The following is a 7,700-nucleotide window of genomic DNA, read 5'->3' as shown; positions in this document are numbered from 1 at the left end:
CTGCTGTTTTTTTTTATATTTTGCAAAAAAAAAAACATGAAAATTTTAAAATATATATTTCTTTTAGTTTATGTCAGCAAATTTTGTAAATATGTAATCTTTCTCTTTCACTGATGTGCGCTGATGAGGCGGCACTGATGGGAATTAATGGGGCAGAAGATATGGGCACTGATGAGGCAGCACACTTTAAGAGATTTCAACATTAAGAGATTATGGTGCAACACCATTTTCCGTTGCTGTCTCACATCATAAATATTTGAAGCCTCTATGCTAATCGCAGGCTCCTGCACATACAACAGTGTGATGTCGATATGAAAATCGTTTTATTTACATAGAGACATATCTCCCCTTCTCTCTTCCTTTTTTTCTGCATGTTTTTCTTGGGGTACTCCCATGAAAAATAAAATTGGTAAAGCTCCTGAGGAAGCGTTAATCAAAAACGCGAAACGTGTAGAGCGAGCATCAGAATATATCAAATTGGTTCTGTAACTAATATCCTGTCTACTGTAAACAGTTTTTATATTGAGTATTAACGTCTGTTTGTTTTTTTCTGTTTGGGCTCATATGCCTAATGGGAATATATATGGACATTGCTAAAATGTACTAGTTTAGACAGGATATGAAACAGTATCTGGTATGTTTTATATACACTTTCTTTCCTTTTCCTTTTTTATAAATAAATCTTTTTTTATTTAAAATATTCTTTTTCTTTTCCCTTTTTGTTACATTTACATATATTATTCCTAAAAAGTCCAACACAACCAACATTTTTTGTTAAGGTTTTTTTGTGTTTTTCCCTTCCCCGTCTCCTTCCCCTTTTTTTCTTTCAAGATATTTAAAGGACGTGGCATTTGGTTTTTCATTTTATAGTGTATCCACAGAACCATCCTGTAATAGATACACATCATATCTATTTAAAAAGGCACACACTAATATGCCTCACTGATGGGCACTGATAGGTGGCACCGATATGCAGAACTTATGAGCAATGATAGGTTGCACTGATGGGCACTATTAAGAAAAGTTGTAACCTGGAAATAAAGACACACAAATATTTGAAAAAATCCTTTTTTTTTAAATTCCCAAAAATGTCCCTTGTTGTAAATCTATTGTCAATCAGTGATGCAGATCCATATTAAATATAATGCTCAATGACTGCCAAAAGAAAAAAAAACAACGCCAATGACACACATCCTGTGCATTCGCTTGTCACCCTCCAAGTGACGAGTCTGGTGGATGACAGATGTAATATGTAAAGGGGTGGGGTCTCCTTGATGATGTCATTATGCCCAGTTCCCAGTAGCCCTGACCTTTTTCTGTTGTCCTGATACAGAGGGATAAGTGATTATCTAGGAAGATTGGAAGTATGTTACTGGTAGAAATAAAAGAAATCAAATGTGTAGGCATTAAATAAAAAACAAAACAACAAAAATGCAGCCACTACATCTAATGAATGATACGTTGTAATATATTACACTTTTGTTTAAGATACGCTTTAACTTGTTAAAATTATAGTAATTGAGTTTTCACACAAATGAATGCAGCTCTGTAATATTACTGATAACAGTACATTATAGGCAGAGAGTATAGGAAATTATCAGCTGACAAGGTTTCTGGCAAAATCATCAGGGATTTTTTGCATTTATCAAACAGATATAACAGACATAAAGTGGAGAAATAAGAGAAGTTCCTTACTAGCAATTATATGTAGTTTAATGTAAATTCAAATCTCATTTTCAAAATTTTAATTCTTCTGTTTTAAAAAAAATACTCCCTAGTAGCTCTGCCATGAAGGTCCATGTTCAAGCACTTCCTGTGATAGGGCGATAAGGCTCTGTCCCTGTTCCCCAATTTTGGTCCTGCATTATTGCATTGGTTTCCAATGTAAACTACAATAGACTGTTATAAAACTCAACACACAAGTATGGTCCATTCTTGCCACCATCAAGGAATCTGTCCCAAGAAATAAAATGCAGCCATTGCCAGATTCCATGCATATAGATAGAAGGTTGCTGCAGGTGATCAGCAACACTGAATTGCAAGAAAAAATAAAAAAGATAAAAACTATATTTTATTTAAAAATAATTTAATTGTTTAAGATATTTAGGGCTTTAAGTAACAAAAAAAAAAATCACCTTTAAGGTTCAAATATATTTTTTAATAGTCTCAGTTGTTTTAATTTTTAAAGAAGATTTTATTAAAAAAATGCTATTTTATACATTTATATACATTCATTTGATTATATATGTGTGTATATATATATATATATATATATATATATATATATATATATATATATATATATATATATATATATATATATATATACACACACATATATAATCAAATTAATGTATATAAATGTATAAAATAGCATTTTATATATATATACAGTTTATGGTGTGTATTTGTATATCATAAATTATACACGCTGTGTTAGGTGTGCTACATGTAACATTTTAAACATTTCTGCTGAATGTCACCTGACCTGTGCACTAGTTCAGTATTTTTGGCTTGTGCAAGAAAAGATAAAAAAAAAAGCGCAGGAAAACTCATCTCCAGATTATTGCTATTATGTTACAAGTATTACAACAGCTTTAAATGGCTGTTTAAAATTGATTGCAGTGTTAATGGAAGAACGCAGGCTGGTTTCAGTGTTTAACAGATTGTTGAAATATCGTGTTTGGCTGTTTCAGATTTTGTGAGCTTTGCAGGCGCCTGGAGGAGGGGGAGATCAAAATGACCTGTTTAATTCTAGTCAAATAGTTCTCTTTTTTCCAAAGTAATTCTTCTTCCCTTTTATTATTTTTAAATACATGGTTAGAAATATTTAAAACTTGTAAGAATCGCTGAATTAATTTAATTCTTGGTTCATTTTTCCTTTTGCTGGCAGCCACCCTTATGTACTATAGCAAAAACAAGTCCAGTAAGGCTAGGTTTGGACAGGACAATTTATTGTCTGAACCGATGAAGAATCACCTAAATGAACCAGGTGTAGTTGGATGTAAAAATCATTATAATTGATTTGATATTCAGTCACTAATTGAAACTTGAACAATGTTCTACATTCTGATCGCATGTGCCAAGGATGTAGCTGTTTTAATGCAGATGACCCAGAAATTCCACTTATGACCACTGGTACAATTGTTCACACCAAAGGCATCTATAACCACTTCCCGCCTGGCCTGCTGTGAAATAATGACCAAGCGGGAGCACTGTTATGCCCTGTACACGCGGTTGGACTTTCCCACGGAAAATGTGCGATCGGACTGTGTTGTCGGAAATTCCAATCGTGTGTGGGCTCCATCTGACTTTTTCTGTACGAATTTCCGACACACAGCGTTTGAGATTTGGATCGTAAATTTTCCGACAACAAATCCAATTGTTTAAATTTCGATTGTGTGTAGACGATTCCGACACACAAAGAGCCAAACATGCTCAAAATAAATTACGAGACGAAAGCTATTGGCTACTGGCCTATTTATAGTCCCGGCGTATGTATTTTATGTCACCTCATTCTGAATGATTGGATTTTCCGACAACTTTGTGCGACCTTGTGTATGCAAGACAAGTTTGGGCCAAAAGCCGTCTGAAAAAATCTGATGGATTTTGTCATCGGAATGTCCGACCGTGTGTAGAGGACATAATCCTGACTGGATGTTATATGACGTCCTCCAGGTACCCCTAGGGGCCATGTAGCAGTGATAACTGTCACCTGCTGTGTCCACACAGTGGAAAACAGATTGTTGTTCCGGATGGCCCTGGTACCATGCGATCGCTGTGACCAATCAATAGTACACAATGGGGTTGATTTACTAAAATTGGAGAGTGAAAAATCTGGGGCAGCTCTACATAGAAACCAAACACCTTCCAAGTTTTTTTTTGTCAAAGCTTAATTGAACAGGCTGATTGGCTACCATGCGCTACTGCACCAGATTTTGCACTCTCCAGTTTTAATAAATCAACCCCAATGGCTTTCATTCATAGCCATTCATTGTGTACTATTGTGATCTCTGTGATTGGTACAGGCAGGGCCAATCACAGTGCTCCTGTACCATGTAATAACTCTGGCCAATTACAGCTGTCACAATTGTGCACAATGGCACATGAATGGATACCATTCAGACAAATGATTGCTTGTAACAGTGATCATCGCTGTATTGATCAGTCAGTGAAAAGAAAAAAAAATCATAATCCCCTCCCCAGAGCAGTACAGTGTCACTATATATATATACAGTCTAGTATGTGTATATATATATATATATATATATATATACTTTGCATTCAGTGCAGCATATGTACAATGAATTCAGTAATGTACAGTATATAATACAGTGTAGTGTGGTGTAAAAAACAAAACCCATCACACCGCAGAGCTCCACAGGTGCAGGGCGCTGCTGACTCTCCCTTGACTTTTAAAAGCTCCTTGGGTGGGCCTTTTTCATCACATATGCAGCAGATCGCACCGTACTGTTTGCAATCTATGTCTGAAGTGGATCAAGTGTGGCCAGAACAGCAGCCAGACATATAACGACCTGCCATGCAGTCCATTGGCAACAGCACCTGAAAAACCCACATCATAGAAAAAGGAGGACTTCTCCTTGCTCCTCATCTTGGATCTCAATCCCTACTATACCTCCAGTCCTCTCAAAAACCTGCACTGAGAGGAATGAAGTTATAGCAATAGGTGTCACATTTATTAGCAGCAAATCTGCTAGCAGTACACTACCAGTTTATTTCATTAGGGAAATTTTCCTACCCCAGTTGCTGAACAGTAAAAAGAAATTTGGTCCCAACCATCCACATGCTCAGCGTCTAAATGCTAGCTTGGTCAAATTGCTAGCACTGCAACTGCTGCTTTTTCAGCTTGTAGACTCTGTCCCCTTTCGTGAATTTGTGGAATGTTCTGTATCACAGTGGCAGGTTCCAAAACAGCATGTATCTTTACGTATGGCCATTTCAGCTCTCTGCCATCATGTAGAAAGCAATGTTTTGATATCGTTGGACAGGGCGGTCAGAAGTAAGGTTCATATTACCGCTGACTCATGGTCCAGAAGGTATGGGCAGTGACTTTACCTTTCCTTTCACGGTGCACTAGGTAACTCTGCTGGCAACTGGGAAGGATGCAGGGTTTAGTGTTGTTGGAGCTTGTTCCGCCACCACGCCTCCAAAAAAGCTAGTAGTGATTTTGCCACAGCTCCCTGCTCCACCCCCTCCTCTTCTTCTTCCTCTATGGTCTCATCTCCAGAATTGTCTTTAAATAATTTATATCCACTTATTATTCAGATATTTATGTATTTGATTATTTTATCTTTATTTTTATTTCACTATTTAAATATTTATTAATTTGTATATTGTTTAGATATTTTTCACCCTTATAATTTTTATATTTTTTTACAACAGTATTTATTAGTTGTGTATGATATTTATTTATTCAATTAGTATATATTTACTTATATAACTTTTTCATATGCTCAGGAATTATATGATAAAGCATTGATCCTTATAGTGATGTTTTGTACGTTGCAGTAACATTAGTCACTTAATACAGTTGGGTGGGAGTAGCTAGATAGTGCAGCTAAATTTTTTTACGTATTGACTTTTTTGATGTGTATCACTTCACAGCTCCTGAGATTTAGGGTATTTTGTATTTTTGAGATTTAAAGCGCAGTATTTTCCCATTTTTTTGATGGTTTTCAGTCCCTAGAAACCCAAAGAGTTGTACGTGGTTGTGACAAGGTAATTACGGATAATGTGATCCTTAGTGACTCAGAGGCCTCGAATTCCTCTGCAAACTTACACTGCATTGCCTCCCTGATTCTGCAAAGCCTGTGAAAGGACCCTAAGATTCATGGTATCAAGGACAGGGATCATTACTGGCTGGCAACTCTTCTTGATCCACGTTACAAGGGTAAAGTTGCAGAACTCATCCTGCCTTTGCAGAGGGAGCAGGGGATGAAACATCTTCAAGAGGCCTTGAAGAAAATGTGTGTAATGCCTTTGAGGACCCTGGGAGGTTACCATTTCTTGGTGCTGGACAACGTGTTTCTGAGGCTTTCTTCGTTCAGAGGAAGAGCGGTGTAGAAGGTGGCCGGGTGACTGATGCCGGGTGTCTGATCAGTTCAAGCAACAATCGCCAACATCTGCATTATATGGTGCATGAATATCTAGGGGCAAGAGAAGACTTGGAGACCTTTCTAACAGAGCATCTCCTGGGTTACTGGGTCTTGAGGATGGACCACTGGCCAGAACTTGCTCAATATGCAATCGAGCTACTGGCCTGTCCTTTATCCAGTGTGCTTTCTGAATGCACGTTCAGTGCTGCTGCAGGGTTTGTAACAGATCAAAGAGTGCACCTGTCCACACACTCCGTTGATAGGCTCACATTTCTAAAAATGAATCAGCAGCAGCTATCAAGCATCTGATGCTGATGTAACAAGTTGAATTTTATATGGATCTGGAAATCCTTGAAGATTGCCTATGCTTCCTATTCTATTCCTCTTGAATCTTGATTATGCTATATTTTTGGTTTAAGGCACCATCAACACCCAAGGCCCAATTTTTCTGCCCCTGTTTAAGAGGGGCATGTAATTACAATTTTTGAAATAATATTTAAAAAAAAGAGTGACTGTGAGCATTAGTTACAGTGTTCTGGCATCACCAAAACCAAAGGCCCAATTGTTCTGCCCCTGTTTTACAATTTTTGAAATAATATTTAACAACAAGCCCCGTTCCTGTGCCCAACAAGAGAAACTGTGAGGGGTTACAGTGTTCTGGCATCATCAACACCTAAGGCCCAACTTTTCTGCAGAGTATATAGTGTAGTCCATATATATACTGCAGTTCAGATTATATAGTGCAGTCAGTGTAGTATATTTAATACAGTGCAGGGTATATAGTGCAGCATACAATATATATTATAGTGTATTGAAGTGGTTAACGGCAACATTTTTTTTTTAAAACGACGTGGAGTCCCCCCTCAAAATTCATACCAGGCCCTTTGGGTGTGGCATAGATTTTAACTGGAACTACATGCCAAAATGAAAAAAAAAAATTGGCATGGGGTTCCCCCAAAATCCATATCAGACCCTTATCTGAGCATGCCCCCCCCCCCAAACCGTACCAGACCACATGCCTTCAACATGGGGAGGTGTTCATGGGGACCAGGGCCTCATCCCCACAACCCTTACCCAGTGGTTGTGGGGGTCTTATGGGAATCTGGGCCCCCATGTCAATGGGTATCGACTACATTGTACCCCTACCCATTGACCAAAAAAAGTGTCAAAAAAAAAAACTCAATACACAGCTTTTGATAAATCCTTTATAAAAAAATTTTTTTCAATAATCTTCATAGCACCGACGGAAAATAGAAAAAATCCCCCAAAACCTCCACCCCAATGGGAGGCGTCCCACCGACTGCTGTCTCTTGGATGTTGAAAGCTGTTATAAAAGGCAAGGGCAGGGCCACCTGGTGATGTAACTGAGTGACCCGCCCCTTCTGACATCATGTGCTGTCAGTGGGGGCAGGGTCGTCTGGTTACGTCAGCGGGTGGTCCCGCCCTTGCCTATATAAGAGCTGTCAGCGAAAACACAGTAGTCAGCAGGACTCCTCCCATGGAGGTGGAGTATTTTTGTTTTTCTTTTCTTTTTTTTGGGTCTGTCTGCGCCATGATTGAAGATGTATGGACATTATGGGACAC

The sequence above is a fragment of the Lithobates pipiens genome, unplaced genomic scaffold (assembly GCF_037356315.1).
Source record: "Lithobates pipiens isolate NorthernLeopardFrog02 unplaced genomic scaffold, aLitPip1_a1.2 Scaffold_30, whole genome shotgun sequence".
NCBI classification, from domain to species: Eukaryota; Metazoa; Chordata; class Amphibia; order Anura; family Ranidae; genus Lithobates; species Lithobates pipiens.
The sequence above is the reverse complement of the archived record's forward strand: the minus strand, read 5'-3'. Positions refer to the sequence as shown.